Genomic DNA, 16,049 nt, shown 5'->3' with positions numbered 1-16,049 from the left:
TCCAACTCACCTCAGCCTCTGTAGACCTGTCCACAACTTAGCCCCAGTATCTGGTTCCCGGTTCCCATCTTCCCACCCCAGTCCCTGGTGTTCAACTTCCAGCCTCAGTCTCTGGTCCCCCAAACATCTGCCATATTTCAGTTCCAGTGTTTGCTTCCTAAATACCTGTCAAAGCTTCTTGTCCCAGTCTATAGTTCTGGGCATCAACCTCAGCCTCACTTGGTAACCAGTCCCTGGTTACCAAGTGTCTTCACCCACCTCAGTCCAGGTGTCTGGTCCTGATTTCCTCGTCATAGCTCCATTTTGCTAGCCTAGCCATGCTACACCCATGTTTCTGACGGCACAAGGGTCTCGGGAAGCTCGACAGGGAGGGAGGCGGGCTAAAAGGTTGTCTTTCAAATCCCTCTGCAGCAGTTGGGTAGGTATACAACCAATCAGCGCAACGAATAGTCTGACGTAGTTCCGAGAGCACCGGCGGATTGTGGCTAAGTCCCATGAGCTTCCCAACCAGCGGAGCCAACTGGTATATTAAGGATTTGCCATATCCCGTCGGCATAAGTCCAAATACGTCTTTCTTCTCAATGAAACACTTCAGTGCCGTCCTTTGTTCATCTTTCAAGTTGAATTTTAGCTTCAAATCTTTAAGGACTGTGGCCAAAGCCGAGTCCAAAGATAACTGTTTATTGTGCGCCGGTTGTTTCTGTCAGAATCGTCGCGCCTCTGTCGTCACTTAGTTACGCCCGCCTTCTGACTCTACACTTCATGGTGATTGGTCCGGCCAGTTTTAGGAGAATCCAACCTCGAGCCTTATGGAGGGTAACTAGACCCACCCTGGCAGAGAATTAAATTTGTTGCCGTGGGTTGTCTAGCGCGGCTAGGCTACCATTTTCCTGCTGCCTTGAACCATTCCTAACCACCTGCTCTTCCTCCTACCCTCGGGTAGACTAACCAGACTGTTGTGTGTTGTTCCTCAGATCTCTCTCTCCCATCTTCATACTTGTTCAAAAGATTTTCAAAAATCCAACGCCTCAATAGAAACAATCCCTTCATTATTCATGAAATAGACATGTACATTTCCACACATTTACTTTCCTGAACACCAGCAGGAAGTGGAATCAGTGTGTTGTTGTTGTCTCTTGTGTTGTTGTTGTCTCTTGTGTTGTTGTTGTCTCTTGTGTTGACGTCTCTTGTGTTGTTGTCTCTTGTGTTGTTGTTGTTGTCTCTTGTGTTGTTGTTGTTGTTGTCTCTTGTGTTGTTGTTGTCTCTTGTGTTGTTGTTGTCTCTTGTGTTGACGTCTCTTGTGTTGTTGTCTCTTGTGTTGTTGTTGTTGTCTCTTGTGTTGTTGTTGTTGTTGTCTCTTGTGTTGTTGTTGTCTCTTGTGTTGTTGTTGTCTCTTGTGTTGACGTCTCTTGTGTTGTTGTCTCTTGTGTTGTTGTCTCTTGTGTTGTTGTTGTTGTCTCTTGTGTTGTTGTTGTTGTTGTCTCTTGTGTTGTTGTTGTCTCTTGTGTTGTTGTTGTCTCTTGTGTTGACGTCTCTTGTGTTGTTGTCTCTTGTGTTGTTGTTGTTGTCTCTTGTGTTGTTGTTGTTGTCTCTTGTGTTGTCTCTTGTGTTGCCCCTCCACCCTAGCGTTCTGTCTCGTCCTGTCCCTAACCTCTGGGCCTCCACCGCTCCACTTCTTCACACTCCATCCTCCTCCATGTTCCTGAGCGATGCTTGTTTACTCGCCTTCACCCCGTGTAAACCGCAGCGTGACATATGGAGATGTGCAGCCATATGGCCGTGTTTTCTGTTTGCCAGTGTGACGGCTGCACAGCCTCTGCCTCTCTGGCTTTCTGTTTCTTGGATGACTGGCTGCATGATCTCCACATCATAACACGACTTAACCCAGGTCAGCGCCCGGAGACGTCTGCTTTTACATTTCTGTTTTTTAAAGAGGAGGGGGCGTTGGCACAAGTTGTTACGTCTCAAATGTGGACGTTTTTTGTGACGCATAAGCATGAATGGATTCCAGCGGTGTGTGTGAGCAGCAGAGTAGAAGTGCACGGCTGTTTAGCAGTGTGCACGGCTGGCGTGTCACTAATTGTATGCAGCCATATGTTAACATAGCCGACATTCTGTATTTAATGGTACACATTTTTAGGTCAGAACACCGACAGCCAAAGGCACTTTTAAAAGGCATGCTGTTGTTTTTCTTGTTTTTAAATCACCAAAATGACACCAGACACTGTAAGAACACAATTTCAGCTTTCCAACAGTCCTCTGATGTGCAGTTTAGTCGTAAACGTGAGCTTAAAATCAGGATTTCACTCAAATGTCTTTATGCTTCATGCTGGATTTTATAGAAATGCCCACGTTAACTGTTTGCTCTTAATAGATTTTATTTAAAAAAAACTTAAATCTGTTCTTCTCAGACGACCATGAAGCCATGACTGAGTTGTAAACATCAGTCCACTAACCTAGGATGAACTGCAGGATGTGCAGAGGAGTATGGAACCACATTTAAAATGTAAGAGCTACAATATCTGCAGAAAAATGTTGGACACAGTGATTCCAGGAAATTCAAATTCATTTTTTCATTCAGTTTATGGCACTACTGTTGGCTTTTGGGGGGTTAATGTTGTGGCTGATCTGCTTTTATTGGATGTACATCATAACATACTGTTTACCAACGCAAGTTCTAATGAAGTCTTTATGCAGCAAATGTTAACTCAAGACTTTTTTTTTTTCAGCATCTGGTTTTATGAAAATATTTCCTGGTACATCCCAAAAGCAAGACGATTTCATTTCAGTGGAAATTGAGAATGACATTTGTCTGATCAAATATCAATTCTAGGAGCTTCAGTTAAAAAGCAACTGGACTTCTCCTTTGGAACCTGAAGAGAAGCTGAAGCTGGTTGGATTCCAATGATCTGGATGATTGAGAATCTACACAGATCACATTAACACCACCTGTTCCTGCTGTCAAAGCAGCTAAAATCATCATTACATGAACATGGGACCTCTAAGGGTGTCCTGTTATGTCTGGTCCTGTAACATCCTTTGGGTCCATTGGGTTCTTGGGTGGTGCCCTCATGGATCAGGCTTGGACCAGTACATTTAACCCATCTTAGCTGACTGGTTCTTGATCTGAACCTGGTCTAATGTGGTCCAGGTGCAAAAAAACTAAGCAACAACAGGGAAATATTTTCAAATCAGAAACACTCTGTCTCTACATGACAGCCCGGTCCAGAATCCAGCTCCTTTTCTTCTACCTGTTGGTGGTTTTAATGTTGGTGAATCAAACCAACACGATATTGTTGTGGTCAGGCTGAACAGAAAAGCTCATTTCTGGTTTCTGACGAGCTAATATTCTGGACATCACCGGTGCCTTCTGCGTATGAGTGGCTGTGTATGTGAGTGCACGGCCGGGTGTTTGCTCATGTGTGTGAGTGACGCACTCTCTGCTGGCCAGAGGACACTTTGACTCATCCTGTGTGTTGACTGTACTGAGGTCTGGCAGGTCCACCACTGAGAGCAGCGCTGCGACGACTGCAGCGTCAGACACCCCCCCCGCCCTCACTGCTGCCCCGGAGGAAGTGATGTAAAGGCTGAACGCCGTGGAAAAAGACGAGGAGACAAAGGGATGGACACAGAGACAGAGGTTCACTCACTCTATCTCTGCATTTACAGGAAAATAGCAGAGGACGACTTCAACTGCTGTTAGCATGTGCAATAGTGACAATGGGAAATGTGCAACGCAGTTATATGTAAGAGTGTCAGAGGGACATGTGGGTGACACAAAAGGACACAAACGAGACAGAAAACGACAAAAACGAGACACAAAATGACACAAACGAGACAGAAAACAACAAAAACGAGACACAAAATGACACAAATGAGACAGAAAACGACAAAAACGAGACAAAATGACACAAATGAAACAGAAAACGACAAAAACGAGACAAAAAATGACACAAATGAAACAGAAAATGACAAAAACGAGACAAAATGACACAAACGAAACAGAAAACGATAAAAACAAGACACAAAAGGACACAAACGAGACAGAAAACGACAAAAACAAGACACAAAATGACACAGAGACAGAAAACGACAAAAACGAGACACAAAACTGGAATTAACACACTTCCTGGAGAGGTGTTTTTGTAATGGGGGTCTTATTGGAAAGTGTCTGATTTGTTATTTTCCATATAAAATTTGATATATTGCCAAAAAAGAAATATCTGTCCTGATTATCTCACCTTAATAAAAGAACACAATCCAAACTCTTTGTGAATCAGCTCATTTTATTATTGTTTAGCTCATTAGAAGGTGGTTGGTGTTAAATTCAGACGTTATTTAGTTGATATTTTAGTGATATCCAGTCATTTTTATTAATAAGTGATTGTTTCCATAATAACTAATTATGGAATTTGTTTTACTTGTATGCAGATATATCCCATGGACTTCAGAAGTCCCTCAGTTATAAATTGATCCATATGTAGTGGAATCTAATGCTACAGTGACAGAGGGGTTTAACAATGTGCAATACAATGATCTGTAAATGTTGATTAATTACTGCTTTTGTCTGTTCTGTGCACTTCGTGTTTTCGCTCATTGCTTGTTTTTCTTTTTTGTATGTCTTTGTTCAGTTGTGGTTTTGTATTATTTGTAATTTCTTTAATGGGACTCCAGATAGAAATTCTGTGGAAATGTTCCTTAATAGTAACAGGTTCCACCTCAGAACACTTAAACATTTCAGAGGACTGAGTTTAACTCCTCAGGTTCCTCAACGTTCCACCTTGCAGATGCCAGCACTCAAGCGGACGCCATCTTTGCTCTGACCTACATTCTTCCGTCTTGATGCTTATCCGTTCATACATGTTACTATGGAGACGAGTGTTGGAGGTGGTGATGCTGAAGCAGGCTCTGGAAAATGCCCTGAGAAAGTTTCCCGGCCCCACGATCAAACTCTGCAGCGCCAGCGGCAACGAAACAGCTGCTCACTGCAAAAAAAACGAAAAGAGCTTCAGAAATCTGTCTGAGAAGAATAATAATCACAAAGACTCTCAGAGCAGCTTTTTAGCTTCATCAGACAGCGGGGATGGAGGAGACGTATGAGATCTGACACAGGTCTGCAGCCGGTCTGCACCTCGCGCTGCCTTATTCCCGTCTCTGGACTCCGATTGCAGTGTGGCATGAAAACAGCCTGCAGGGGAAACTAAACTATGACTCAATCACAGAGCATCACATCAGAGCAGGACAGCAGAAGAAGGCAACAAGCTGTCCTACAATCAGCCGTCTGCTGACACACTGCGTCCATCAGTGACAGGTGTGGCAGCACAAAGGATCAAACATGGGGGAAAAAAGACGCTGTGGTGTGACAAATACAGGCATTTGAAAAGAATAAATCACCCCTGAATGTTTGGGCTGGTTTTGCTGGGGCATCTGCATGAAAAATTTAAAATGATTATAAAAAATAAAGCTGTTTGGAACCTTTCTCATAAGCTGTAGTGTTTTGCTTGGAATTCAGGTCTGCTGAGCGTTGTGGGGCTGATTTAAATGGTCAAACAACTTGTTTTTTTGAGACTAAATCTTCATTTTTGGTGTTTCTCTCCTGTTTCTCGTTTATTTTGCTGCAGCCTTCAGGTCACAAACTTCATGTTTTAACCCTCGTGTTGTCCTGCGGGTCAATTCACCCGTTTTAAAGTTTGAAAATGTAGAAAAATGTAGAAAAAAATAACTTCCATGTTTTCAACATTTTGGGGCAAATGTTCAGAAAAAGTTTCTTGAAGAACATTCATAAAAAATCAACCAAATCCATCAAATTTCGCTGGATTCGGTTGATTTTTTATGAATGTTCTTAAAGAAAATATTAGAAGTTTTACTGATATATGTGTAATGACTTTAGATATTTTTAGGATTTTTTCTGGAAGATTTTTATTCATTTTTAAAAAAAATATTTACAAGAATTCTCTTGTCAAATTTGGAGGATTTTTTTTTCAAAATTTTTAAGGGAAACTTTTACGGAATTATTGGAATTTTCTTCCTGAAGGTTTTGCAAATTTCCAGAAATTTGGTGATTTTTTTTTGCAGAATTTTTGGATTTTTGTTCAGACAAGGAAACAATGTTTTTTGCTGCCCGTAAATGAGGACAACAGGAGGGTTAAAGTGAAGTTTTAAAAGAACAGACAAAGTATATCCTAAAACCCCCGAATGACTGATTTCTCTTGTATATCAACCGGCAGAAAAAGTTGAAGCATGATGTGTTGGAGTTACTTTTTCTGAAATAACCGTGCGGCTATAGACCGAAGGCAGGACTTCCACCACCCCCCTGGAGACCGTAATAAGGCTGAATTGGCCTTGAAATCTTTAAATTTGTCCAATAAAGACATGTAGAGCCAAATATAAGTTGCTAAAAGCCCGACACCCGCTCTGCTGAACGTCATCTTGAAGTCGTGACTCATCCGTAGACCTTGGCTGTGTGCTTTTGATTGTCTTCTATAGTTACGTGTTTCACTGTTTTTCGTATTCGATATATAATTCAGCACTCAAAAACAAAACTCCTGCAGGATGCCTTTTGTTCTACTGAGGAGACATCCAATTAAAGCTGGCTGAGTTATAAACACAACTTTAATTTGTTTTCTTTTTTAAATCAAGATGGCACCAATACGGGCTTTTTGGGGTTAACAGCAGCATTGGTAACTCTGCGTTTCAGGCGATACTTCTCAAAGTTTTCAGTTTTATGCAGAGGAAGGCATAGAGGTACTTTACTGCTGTATGTTCATCACAGATTTGCTAATGCTAATAAGGCTTAGTGACTCATGACAAAATGAAAAATGTTTAAATGGTGTCAGGAATTCCATTTGGTTGCTTCAGTTTTTTGGATGGGAGTTCAGCTTATGGGTTCTGTACGTGCACTGTCACATTAGAAAAGAATGAAGCCTTGGCTACGGCTGTAAATCAGAATATCTGCAGTTGAAAAGGCCTAAAAACCAAACTGATGCTGTTAAAGTTAAACCATTGTCAGAGCCATATTATCCATTACATTCCTCTTTCTCCCCTTTCAACAAACAAATGAAAGTCTCCAGAATGTGCCTTTTTGAAATTTTCAGCTCCAAAAGTGATATTTTCACCATAATTGCTTATGATTACACAATAGTTTGTTTACGCCGCCATGTTGGCAGGAAACTCCGCTTCAAAATGAATGGCGCTGGTAGAAAATTTACGCCGTCTGAGTTTACTTTTCATTTTAAATCAGACGATATTATAAAATATACAAACAAACTGGACAAACTAAACATATCCGATCCATATCATGCCCCCGGTATCTTATTTAAGAATCTTGAGGCGGTCGGAGCGGACCTTTTACTGGACCTGCGGTACCCTGACATCTACAATTACCTGATAAATTTTCCTTCATCCAACTCCGGTAAATCTCTTAAAGCATATAATGAAACATAAAACATATCAGCATCATATTGCTAGAAATTACATAATCAGATATAAAGCTTAGGAAACGGATTCTGTACCTGATACAAAGTGGTCGCTACATAAGCGGAATCCGTTGCCTGTGGGTTCCCACCGCTCCGTTTTCTTCTGCTCGCTTCTTGCGCGTTTTATGGCAGTGGTCCACCTCTGTCGTCTTTCAGGATCTTTGGGAATCCGATAAAATGCTCTCCCCTTTGCTCGTCCTCGGCTGTTCTGGCATCCCGGGGCGCAACAACTGTCCACCATATCTCTGATGTCGACGCTGAAGAACGTTTAGGAGTTAGCTGGCAGTAGTTTAAACAGCGCGCCTTCCTGCCAGTATGGCGGTGTTTTGATTTCGACTGTTGCATGCCGGGATTGTGTGACGTCATCTCCCGGAGCTCTATAGCAGCTTTTGACCCTGTTTTAAATGGGCCGTTTCAGTGTCTGTGGCTTTAAATACGGCTAGGTGCTGCTGACTCCGCCCCCTTCAGGAAGAAAACTCTCCCAGTGTGACAGCAACGACACAGTAAATAACTGAAACGTACAACAGGATTGCAAGATTACAACCACAGAAAGGTGTGAAATGAGAAATTAAATGTAAAGAACATAAGAAAAAACAAAGAAAACATGACATTTAGGATTAAAAATTTTCCTCAAGTCCTTAACATGACCAATTAAAAGCATTCTTCGATGCCTTTCCACCAGATTAGTGAATACCTTCTGTCTTCTAACATTCTTCTTTCCATAGAAAGCATGAATACTGTGTGAATACTTAGATCCAAGCAGGACAACATTCATGAAATTACATTTTTATTTCTCTTTTTGACCAAGCCAACACACCAACTCAGCTTCCACTCATTACTTGAATTTGTATCCAAGTTCAGAGGGTCCTTGGAAAGGTCTCTAACTTGGGGGGCAATGAGGGAGGAAATGGAGCGTGAACAGAGCAGATGTGGTCGATCCTGAACCCCACACAGTCCTTCGAATGCATATTTTTATCAATCTGTTGCATGGTGAGGCCTGTAAAAACCCTCCTGAGTCTGATTTTGCAATCTGTCTGGGTAGTGTGGTGATCGCAAAGGTCAGGGAAGAGTTGGGAATGACTAGGACCAGGTCTGTTCTGATACCGGCTGTTATCTGGACCTGGAGCTAATGTGAGGCCGACCTGCTCCACACAGCCCCTACTGAGTTATTGGAAAACATTAGAATTAACTGCCTAAAAGGTCAATGAAGGAATCCAATACCATCCTAATTAGAAAATTTCCTCAAGAAGAGTCTCATTTCCTGTCAGCTTTTTGTGTCAGATGCCAGCTGACGTCTAACATGAGCCTGATGTGAAGTCCAGATCCCATCCTCGTATCTGTAAACTCTTAGATGACAGAGTTCCTTCTCCCACTCTCACCACAGCAGAGTACAGAAGCCCTCTGGGGACTCTTACTGATTTCCTGTCCAGAGGAAAGAGAGGGGGAGGCGGTGGAGGTTGGGAAAGGCCAGAGAAAACAAATCAGGTGTCCACAATCGCCGTGTGTTGCCGGCTGCATGAGACCTGAGAGTTTGACCTTCCTCGTCTAATCAGAGCAGTCGAGTCCCTCCTCATCTCCTGCTGTCGGTCGGACTGAATCCCCAAGGGGATCATTAAAGGTTTGTTTCTAGAAGAAGTACCTCACATCATGCTGCCCCCTCTGAATCATATCTGCTCATATCGTCCTCCTCCACATGCTCTAATTTTGCTCTTGAAAAAAAAATCTCTGTGTTCAGCTTTTTTTTTTTTCATTTTCCAGCTTTCTGTGCTGACATTTTCATCCAGAGCTCAGTGAAATAATTCTCTGCATCTGAATTTCTTTGCTGGTTCTGCTGCAGAAAAGACACTGGTTTTACTTTACACTAAGGACTGTGCTCGGTGCTGGACTCTCTGTTACTGATCTGGGGCTTTAAAATGGACCATTCTGAGTTCTTCTTTCCTTTGATCAGCTGAAGAATAGAAACCCAAAAGGAATCAAGCCCAGATCTGTGTTTGATTACAACACATTTAGTCCATCGGTACACACAGGAAGATACACAATCCCCTGTGTTGGATTTGTAGTATTTGGTAAGATATTCTCATTCCACTCTAAAAACGCGAACAGCTGTTTTTTTGAGGATGTCTGATATCATTTCTTCTCATATTACACAAGAATTCAAGTCATTTTACATGTTTTTTAGACCACACGTCTCAAGGTCATACAGCAATGAAAACTTTCATAATATCTTAGTTGTAGAGCAAACTGCCTCACAGAGGAAAGAAACACCAGAAGGCTGACAGATTCACACGGCTAACCTCAATATGAATCCAGTAAACCAGCACTGGGTAGATTATTATGTTTTCATGTCACCTTGTGTTCTTCAGTGCAACTTAAACTCAATAAATCTATTTTCATTGAAGCATTTTTCAGTTTCTCCTGTCAGATTTCTGTATCAGGTGCCATGCGGTCAACTGTTTGGTTCTGCTCTGTCAATCACAAATGCAGAGAGGGTCTCCTTCCTGAAGGGGGTGTGGTCAGCAGCATTTCAGCTATATTTAAAGGTCCACAGCTTACGAAGTGAAATTAGATAGAATAAAACGCTGGGAACAGAAACACCGACCAACATGGGTCAAGATGTAAAAACAGGTCAACATGCTGTAGTGACCCTCTGTGATGAATGAGTGAGACTTTATCTGGTTCTCTGTTGGTTTACTGAAGCTTCACACAGGATACTGTGGGCTGTAGCCAACGCCAGAAGAACTAGAAAAACCCATAACTTATCTCCAGAAGAACTAGAAAAACCCCATAACTTAGCTCCAGAAGAACTAGAAAAACCCCATAACTTATCTCCAGAAGAACTAGAAAAACCCATAACTTATCTCCAGAAGAACTAGAAAAACCCCATAACTTAACTCCAGAAGGACTAGAAAAACCCCATAACTTAACTCCAGAAGGACTAGAAAAACCCATAACTTATCTCCAGAAGAAATAGAAAAACCCCATAACTTAGCTCCAGAAGAACTAGAAAAACCCATAACTTAGCTCCAGAATGACTAGAAAAACCCCATAACTTATCTCCAGAAGAACTAGAAAAACCCCATAACTTAGCTCCAGAATGACTAGAAAAACCCCATAACTTAGTTCCAGAATTAGCTGCCGTTCCCAGCTCTCTCTACTGCTGACTCTCAGCCAATCATTCATGAAAGTTGTTGGTATTCATGACTTTATGAAGAACTGATGGATATCGTGATGCACCGAATGGATTCTGGCTTATGGTGAAAATCAACTTAAGTAGATCAGTCGGAATGGAACTCCGACCTAAGTGGAGGACCTCCTGTACTACCACTTTTCAGCAAATGAATTAAAGTCTCACATGTCTCCTTGACATCCTCATATTTTAACAGCTTTCAGTTTGGATCTCTAAGTTTCTAACTGTTGACAATAAAACAAGATGGTCATTATATGGAACCTTTTGCCGTTATTGTCGAGTACAATGGACAAGTTGACCTACCATTTTGCCCATCATATGGGATGTTTAAAGCAACAGACACTCAAACCCAAACTCAAACTTTATTTATTTGTATAGCACTTTTCATGCAGAACAACACAAAGTGCTTCACAAGAAATGAACAAAGAAGACAATAAATAAACACAATTAAAAATAGAAATAAAAATGTAAAAAGAAAACAACTCTCCACCCTCCCTACATATAGACAGCCATTCACATGAACACACCCACGCAAGCACACACACACTCAAACAGCCCGTTTAGAACAGGGCTAAAACCAAGGGTCATACGGTAATATAGCCATATTGAAATAAGCCATCTTTACAATATTTTGAGCTGAATAATCGAAAGACACTCTCTGGGGCCCTGTTCAATTTTGATTAATTTCCTAAAAAGGTGAACAACACGGGATCTTTAATGCACAGTGCAAAACTCTTCTGTCAACAGCATGTATTGCTGGTTACTCTCCAATATTTAAGATGAAATAAATACTGCAGTTTTCTTCAAATTATGACAGGAAGTGACCTCTATAGTATCCCACATGTAGGTTGGATGTGCTAGAGCAAAAATCATGTTGGAAAACTAGGAATCTGGGCTGCAACAGACAGAATGCTCAATATATTGTGACTTTAATGTATACTGACTGGACAAAACAAATATCTCTGTGACTAAATACCACATGGAATATTTAAATCAGGAGGAATCAACAATAAAATAGTCAAACAGCATGTATCAGTACATGAGAAGGAAGCTCTTTCAAGCTGTGAGATGAAACTACAGCCTCCAAAAAGCTGCCAAATGTGCTTTCAAATGATTTATAATCACTTTTCGTCACCATTACAACAGCATTTCATGACTCAAATGCTGAATTTGTATATTTTTTCTGCTAACTATCTGTTGTGCAATCTGTGCACTGTGCACTATTTAACCATTTAAAGGCAACAAATAGATTTATGATCGATCTCCCTTCAGTATTTAGTGTTTCTGTCCAACACATGCTGTCGGTTGTGCTATTCCCTCTAGAAGCAAACGGACACATGCTGACCTGAAACCTTTTAAACTGTCTTAAAGTTTAGGGCATCCAGTCACGTTGTGGTTTAGTGGCAGCCTTGTTTCGATACGATCAACTGATGAAAATAGATTTTGTGTAAGGAACGTGACCAGTGAATATCTCATCGTTAATAACGTACGAGTGCCATAAATGATTAATGATGACGACTGGCACCGAGTGATTGTGTGAAATCAAACCTCCTCATGAGCAGTTAATAGCAGACACACACAAAGACAACCGCCCACATGTTTAATTCAGTGTGCTGCACAGAATTGATCTCCAGCAGCGCATTGATTGCAAGTTTAGTGAAGGTATTGATCCATTGAAACTCAAAGCTCCCGTTAGCTAAAACACTGTCATCCTCACAATACAGCTGCAGGGAGCGGTGACATTAATAACATGTTTATCTGCGACGCTCCTAATCTGCCTTGTGTTTTTCTGCCTGATCTGTGATATGTGTACAATGCTGTGAAAATACACATATTAGTGGATTACCAGAGTTGTCTTTGGTGAGGGAACAGCTGGCAAACGGTCGGCTTGATGTGAGCCAACTCCTCTGGCTATTTCTGCAGAGACCAACATGTAGCTTCTCCATCTGCGATTCCTCCACAGTGTTTCTGCTGAACCCAGGTCAGCGACGCTCCTCCCGCTGAAACCTACAGACTGAGGAATGAAGTATTCATCCGCATGAAAATGGACGATAAGTTGAAGGCAGCTGGCAGGACTCTGAACCGAGGACACGCGGTAAACAAACAGCAGATTGTGGGCACGCGATTTTATCCGGTGAAGACGCAGTGATTCTAAACTGTGCTAAGTGAGGTCACCCACTTTATAGGCTGACATGGTTTTCTGAAAGTTAATGGTACAGTGTAAATATTTAACAACAGCAGCAGAAATGATCTTATTTAATTTTTTTAGAATCTGTTTTTCATGCCAAAAAAAGGACTATGGATAAAAACAGACTATAGGTCACAAATATGACCCACTCTCTGGGGGGTATTCCTGGGCAGATTTACATGCAATCATAACAGTCTGGTCTTGTTTTAGTGATTTTTGTAGAGATTGTGGAGGTTTCTGAAAGTTCTTGCTGTTTCAACGTCTACATTTGGTGAAAATTGGGTATGAAAATAGTCCATCATGGTCCACTATCAGTTGCATCTCTGCTTTTTGTAGATGATGTGGTTCTGTTGGCTTCATCAGACCGTGACCTTCAGCAGCTCCAAGTCTGAGGCCATGGTTCTCTGATGGAAACCAGTGGATTGATCCCTCCCGGTTGGAAGGGAGCTGGTTCCCCAAGCGAAGGAGTTCAAGCATCTCTGGATCTTGTTCACGAGTGATGGGAAAATGGAGTGTGAGATGGACAGGAGGATTGGTGTATCAAACTGTCGTGATGAAGAGGAAGCTGAGACACAAGGAGAAGCTCTTTACCATCCATCTACGTTCCAACCCTCATCTATGGTCATGAGCTCTGGATAGAAACCCAAAGAATGAGATCATGGATACAAGCGTCTGAAATGAGCTTCCTCTGTAGGGTGTCTGGACTCAGCCTTAGAGATAGGAGGAGAAGATCAGACATCCAGAGGGAGCTCAGAGTAGAGCTGCTGATCCTTCACCTCTGAAGGAACCAGTGGAGGTGGTTTGGACATCTGATTCAGATCCTCCAGGGAGACTTCCTTTGGAGGTTTTCTGAACACGTCTACCTGGGAGGAGACCCCGGGGTAGACCCAGAACTAGCTGGAGGGTTATGTATCTCATCAGGCCTGGGAACACCTCAGGACAGGGTTAGGGTCAGGAAGAGCAGAAAAGTGTTCCTGGGAGGAGGAACGTCTGGAATGAGCTGCTTCATCTGCTGCCTCCACGATTCGACCCTGGATAAGAGGAAGAAGATGGATGGATGGATGGATGAATTGTTCACTATCACCTTCGTCTTCTGTAGAATGTCATAGACATGATTTTATATGTTATGTTTTCTTTCTTTCAATGCGAGAAAATGGGTGCTACATAATACCATGAAAATAACAGGATGCTAAAAATGCTATAAATTTAATAATCAACATGCTTTAAAGGAGTCGTTTATAGGAAATGTATCAGTGTGGGACAAATCACACTACATCCACACCTATGAACAGTTTAGAATAACCAATTAACCTCAGCATGTTTTTGGACTGTGGGAAGAAGCTGGAAAACCTGGAGAAAACCCATGCACCCACAGGGAGAACATGCAAACTCCATGCAGAAAGATCCCAGGTCCAGACCACGATCTTCTAGCTGCAAGGTGACAGTGTTTCAGCCCATCTAAATGTACTGAAAAATCTTGGCCACTTCTGTTGTTGTATTTATTCAACCATCAAAGAAACCGTAGGACACATTATGCCTCTAAAAAAAGCATTCATTTCCATAAATATGAATAAATAAAATGCTCAACTTTATGTCAGCTAGAGAGTAGTCATGCAAAAAGAGAACAGCACAACAGGGTCAGTGGTGACGGATACATCAATCAGAACCGTTGCTAAATAAACAGAATGAAAACAGCCTCAGAAAACATCATTTATCAGATTTATGTTAGAGCTTGTAAAGCTTGCAGTAGCTGAAACTACTCAGGACAAAACACTCTCCTAGACAAATCTTCATGGATAATGTTTGAAATATTAAATTAAAATGAAAGTGAGACATGCTTAATTCAAATCTGTAAATGGGATGTACAGGATCACGAGATCACAGCAGTGAAGGGGCTGAAACATTAACAAAGGCATAGAAACACTGCTTTATTTACTGCTAACTGACCTGTGAGGTCACTTGTTTAACCAGTTATTTCCCATTAACTTGCCTGTGTGCACATTTTTGCTGTACTCCATTTTTAGTCATGCAATTTGAACAAAAATAAGCAAATGTCTTAAATATTTCTGTGTGCCTGTGTGCTGTTGCTTTTGCAGGGTTACTCGCGTTTGCATTTGCATCACGACCACCTTTTCATTGTCGAGGAATATAAGCCAGGGCTCACGGCAGAGTGCTGGAGAGATTTGCATTTTATATTTTCCCTCTTGTTGTTGAAGTCAGCAGTGAGTGATGGAGGCAAAAGGCCCGAGCTTACAGAGGCCGGGCCAAGAGCAGGGAACAAGCCTCTGCTAATTTCCTGGCAAAAATTCATAATTAACACGTTAGATGTAGAGGCTGCAGTTGTCAAGGTAACTGATGACACCGCATTATCACTTGGCGCTTCTGCATCCTCCATCCTCCCTCTTTTTCCTCCCATTCATCAGGCAGGCATTGAGCAGCTCCTCGCGGGGAGGAAAGGGAAGGATAACCCCACCTAAACGCACATCAAGCTCATATTTATTCACAGAGGCAAGTTCACACACCTTTATTAGTCTGGCATTCATCTTCTAAAGTCAATTACAGAAACAGATGATTATGCATTACAATGAGGAGCAGTGGGCCACGGTTGCATGAACCACACACATCGAAGCACTTTTCCTTTCAAGGCACACTTCACTTAAATGATGAGAAAAAAACATGCATGTGTGGTTGTATCTGTCTAAATTTATACATCTTGCTCAACACAATAGGTTTGAACCAAAAAATCCTGCTGCCTAGAACTTCATTGGGACATTTTTTTCTAATAGCGCCGATGAAATTTAGTCTAACCTTGAGTAGCTGGAAAACACATGCTGCTGTTAAAGACTATAAATGTATTAATTTCTATGCATGTAATAAAGTGCTTGTATAAATCTGCTACGTTTAACGTTTCTTTCCAGAATTAAGGTAACTCAAACAGCGAAAATCCTTAGTGCAAATACAGAGAGGAAACCATTTCAGAGGTACAAAACAAAACCTGAATACAAGCTGGCTAAATAATGCAGCAGACAAAATTAGCATAGCGAGCTAAACAACCAAATGTGCAAAAGTGACAACTAGTGCAGCTGCTAATAAAATGAAAGCAAAAGGCTTATGGAGTGATTAATAACTGTAAACAATACAAACTGTCTGCTAATAAGATGTACAGTATGTCACTTCATGTTTTGCTAATGCAGCTAAC

The sequence above is a fragment of the Acanthochromis polyacanthus genome, chromosome 11 (assembly GCF_021347895.1).
Source record: "Acanthochromis polyacanthus isolate Apoly-LR-REF ecotype Palm Island chromosome 11, KAUST_Apoly_ChrSc, whole genome shotgun sequence".
Lineage (NCBI taxonomy): Eukaryota > Metazoa > Chordata > Actinopteri > Pomacentridae > Acanthochromis > Acanthochromis polyacanthus.
Note: the sequence above shows the minus strand (reverse complement) of the source record.